We start from the raw sequence: 5,248 nt of genomic DNA on the forward strand, positions 1-5,248 counted from the left end.
TATACTCTTGTTTGTCATATTTCTTTTGAAAATAACTCTGATAAGAGGGTTACATGTTCATTTCATGCTCTGTCTGTCTGTCTGTCTGTGTGTGTGTGTGTGTGTGTGTGTGTGTTGGCTTGATATCATTATTGCAGCTGACTGGGTCCCAACATAAAATGTTTTAAATATCCTGTCAATATCCTGAGTCCAGCTAGTTGTGCCCTGAAGCCAAACCCAGGCCTGATTCCTTCCAGCTGTTTTTAGTAATGTGGTCGTACCTCCAATTCGGTGCCTTTTGAGAAGTGTAACTTGGTAAAAAAATGATTTCACTTACTTTTATCCATCTGTCATGTTGACCTCATAAAAAACATGTTTTCCCATTTCAAGAAGTTAAATAAAAAAATACTATAGTCAGTGTCTATGAAGTGCCAAATAAAGTAACAGGGTTGACCGTAACAGGGTTGACGATTTTATCTTAAATCCCCCATAAATCCCCTTGTGACAGGGGGAATGGAAGCTTGTTGTGTGCAATAGGGAGTGGCAATTGAATGCATGCTTAACTTAATTTTTTGTACATTTCTAGCCTGTCTATGTATGGGTAACAGAGCTGACGTGTTATGCTCGACCCGCTCTGATTGTGGTCTATATTAAAAGGCACTTCGTTTAATATAACATTCTTTTAAATGTGATATTGGTACACACATTTTACTTAAAATATCAAATGGGACTCAAAATGCACTCATTTCGTGGAATAACCCAGTGGCAGGCAGGAGGAATGGCAGGGACCAGGGACCAGGGATCAGGGACCAGGGATCAGGGACCAGGGATCAGGGACCAGGGATCAGGGACCAGGGATCAGGGACCAGGGGTTGACTACAGTAGCCTACAGAGTCCTGCCACAGACTTGTTGTACCCATACCCAGAGAGAGGGAGAGAGGGAGAGCTTCTCTTTGTTTATGTTCACGTTGTCAAATACATAGAATAGAAGATGAAATAAAGAGAAACGATAACTAACACTTATATAGAGACTTTACCTTATCGGTATGTAATAAATATACATAGAGACAGGGTATCCATATAAGATAACAGCTACATTAACCCTACATGTATAGAAAAGAGAAGAAGGCTACTTGTGTGTATAGGTGTCACTCAACATAGAAATGGCACCTAATCTGCACAATGAGCTTCTGTCTTGTTAATGTCACTGAAACTCCAGAGATAAGCCTTCACGACATGACTGTCCTTACAGCTGGTACCCTCCACCAACACCCATACACACCCTCACCGCAGGACACACATTTCTATTGAAAATGTATGTGTTTGTGTGTATGTGTGTGTGTGTGTTTATGCAGTTATGTGTGTGTGTGTGTGTGCGTGTATGTGTGAGGTACATTACTCCCCCAGGCTTTTTCCCACAACACTGACACCTATAAACACAATTTATGTGCCATAGATCAGCACATCTATCATCCCAGATATCAGGGCACATATCCCCTGGCCATGGGAGCAGTCACAGTGGGTTTGGGAAGAAACAGCACAGAGGCTCGTGTTTCACTGCTTCTCTGATTCTGCTCCAATCAGACGGTAAGAAGGCAGAGAGGCAGAGAGAGCCAGCATACCAGAGAGCAGGGATTACCCTGAAATGCAGACCACATGGCATCCCTTCTCTCTGTCTCTCTCTGTCTCTGTCTCCCTTTCTGTCTCCATCTGTCTCCCTTTATGTCTCTCTCTGTCTTTGTCTCTTATGTCTCTTTCAGCGCTCTGTAGCTTCTGCCTCAGATAAGGCCCCCTGATGCCCCAGATGATGTGGAGAGAGGGGAGTGGTGATTGCCTGATAATTGCCTGATAATATTCCTGTTAATGAAACCGGGGAATGCTCCTGTCCTTACACAGTCAGCTAGGGAGAAGATGGGGAGGAGGGGAGTGGCGAGGGGGGAGTAGAGGGGGACGAGAGGGGTATCAGTACTACCTCTCCTTCCTGTGTTTGTGAAGGCAGAGATATTGAGGTCTAAGAGCTCTAGTGCTGTGTTGACTAGGGAGGGAGGGCATGCATGAATGTGTGTGTGCGTGTGTGTGTTGTGTGTGGAGGAGCAGAGCAATGGTGACAAGAGAAACAATTTGGGGCTTGGCTGGTTCCCACAGTACTTCCGCAGTAGAAGCACACCAGTGTGTACCTGTGTGACTGTGAGAGGGTTCAGGCAGGCCCCCTGGCCATTCCATCTGAGAACCATCTGAGGTGTTAAATATTCCAGTAAATATTCCAGTGTTGGGCCGCGGGGCTTGGCTTTCCCACAGCATTTCTACAATGTTCCCAGGGACAAATACTTCCCTGTGCTTCCCTGTCACCGCCTGCCTGATGAGAATACTTGACTGCAATTTCACATTTGGACAGGCTTCTCTGGGGCATACCGTAACCATGGACCCCAGCCCATTGAGAGGGCTCTGAGATCACAGAAGGAAGGTTTCGGCTTTCAGCTGGGCTTAATATGGCAGCCGGAAAACCCTGGGCACCTGGTCCTCTCCAGCATGGTCATCTGGTCACTAACCTGGGAACTGAACTGTTTGATCCTCTCCAGCAAGGCCATCTAGTGACTAACCTGGGAACTGAACTGTTTGGCGCTCAGGTGGACACTACAGCATCTATCTGATCAACCCAAAAAGTATTCAGCTATAGGCTGGGTATCCATGGATTTGAACCTGTATGCAGCTATAGGCTGGGTATCCATGGAGTTGAACCTGCTATTCTGGGTAGTTTGTTGGAATGCATCTTTTTGGCAGATTAGGAGAGTGTGAGAGACAGGAGTAACACAAATACATGCTACTGTACGCTCAGGGCTAAATCACACATACTTAACCCAAACTATCACATCAATCATGAACTGATGTCAATGGGAGATTTGCATGAAAGTTTAGGTTACATTACACAAGCATGTCTAGGATGTTTTTCTCTTTCACTTGTTTCTCTGTGCCTAGGTTTAACACACACAAATGCACACATACACCCGCATGCGTGTGCAATCGTGTGTGTGTGGGGTTAACAGGGCAGGTTTGGGAGATAACCAGGCCAAAGCCATGGTCTGTGAGTGAGAGACAGAGGATGGAGGCTTTAGTTCTTAGCCTTGCCCTCCTAGGCCTCTTTCTAACTCACATCTCACCAGCATACTTCTCATATTAAAAGAAAACAAGTTACACAAATGAGACAGATGGTTCTTGTTTGTGATGACAGTTGCGATTCCCCCCATCCTCTCCTCTCCTCTCCTCTCCTTCCCTCCTTTATTTTCTCTCTGTTTTTTAGGAGTGCCAAGTTGTGCAACACACAGACAAAAACATAGAGTTGAACCCCAGCACCTAGTAGACCTGCACTGGTCTCATGGTTTTTAGATTTACAAGAACTTTCTCTGTATCTGTAGTTCAATGAAATTATTTGGGTAGTAAACTAAGGATCACTATGGATACTAACCATAAGTACTGTGCAAGAAGTCACAGAAAACATTATCCATTGATAATATTTTACCTTTATTTAACTAGGCAAGTCAGTTAAGAACAAATTCTTATTTACAATGACGGCCTACACCGGCCAAACCCAGACGACGCTGGGCCAATTGTGCGCCGCCCTATGGGACTCCCAATCACGGCCGGTTGTGATACAGCCTGGAATCGAACCAGGGGGTCTGTAGTGACGCCTCAAGCACTGAGATGCAGTGCCTTAGACCGCTGCGCCACTCGGGAGCCCATATCTCTACAAGAACCATAAATACTATATTCAAATAAATTATAATACATTACACATTTTAAACTTTGATCAGGCCTACCACCAATGATGAAAAACCTACAAATATAATTACATTTACATTTTAGTCATTTAGTAGACGCGCTTATCCAGAGCGACTTACAGTTCATCTTAAGATAGCTAAGTGGGGAAATCACTTATCACAGTCATAGTAAGTACATCTTTCCTCAATAAAGAGTCAGAGCTAGTAAGGTACACACACCGCCACATTGTCTCTACCTATCATAGAAGGTAGTGCCTAGCAATGCTCTATTGTTTCCTGTAGTCTGCTCTGTGCTGTGCTGGGCTGGGCTGTGTACCCTTTCAGGCCGAGTCTGGGTTAGGATGTTCCCCTCTACAGCCTGAGGCCAGGCTTACAGCTGCAGCTCTGACCTCATTCTCCTCACAGAGAGACCAGCCTCCACTAGACCCACAGGTAGGTAGTAGACTAGAGACTAATTAAATCTAGGAGGCTGATCCTCCCCTATGCCCCCATTCAGTGAGAGAGAAGACAACTCTGGACCAACAGGTTGGAGAGTGAAGGGCTGAGTCTCAACCCCTCTGCCTTCGTTCATTCCCTCTTCACTGATCTATGGAAGTAGAAGCAATATGCCACCTATAGCTGCTGCCATGAGGCATATGGGGTGTGACGTAGGTAGGTGACCCACAGCATCTAGGAGCCTGCATTCCTAGAGTAACCTGCTCAATTGGATACACACAGACACGCACGCACACATTTGGAATGGACACTGTGAATATTACATGGAATACAATATATATAATTCAAGACATCATCATGATAGAAGGCAAAAAATATATGCATTTGATCTGAATAAAACACAACACATGACTACACCATGCAGTTAGGTGCTCCCCTACTAGTCCAGCGGCTAAAAACATTTGTTTGACTTTGTGATGATGCCACCACATTTCACACACAGCTAGGGTATGTCTAAAGAAGTATTTTTGGCTATAGTGCCATCGCATATTTTGTCCATTACCACCCTAGGAGTCAAATGGCTATATCTCCATAAACAATATGTACATAAAGCCCAATGATGGCTTAAAAGGTTTGAGGGGGTCTGGAGAAGAGAAAATGGCCCAAATATGACATATACAGTATATGTATCATTTACAATTCTAGTAGAAGAGTGGTGAAAAAGTGTACCGTTTTCTGTAAATGTTTTCATAGCTAGTTCCACTAGTTTACATGTAAACACTCTAAAAAGTTATATGGATGTTCCCTGACATCTACTGATTGCAATTATATATAATATGATATTCTATATTGTGTCAATTTTAAGAATTGCGACAGGAAACCAGCCCTGTACATGTCACTTTGGGTAAAATCCAATGCCGTATATAAACCCTGGATTGCTGATGCTATGTATAGGCCAATGAGTGGCTTTGAAGCCACAGACCAGACATATTGGCACTCCTCAGAAAAGCAGTCCTCCATAGGAATGAATGGAATTCTACAGTATTTCATTTCAATGT

The sequence above is a fragment of the Coregonus lavaretus genome, assembly GCF_964263955.1.
Source record: "Coregonus lavaretus genome assembly, chromosome: 12".
Lineage (NCBI taxonomy): Eukaryota > Metazoa > Chordata > Actinopteri > Salmoniformes > Salmonidae > Coregonus > Coregonus lavaretus.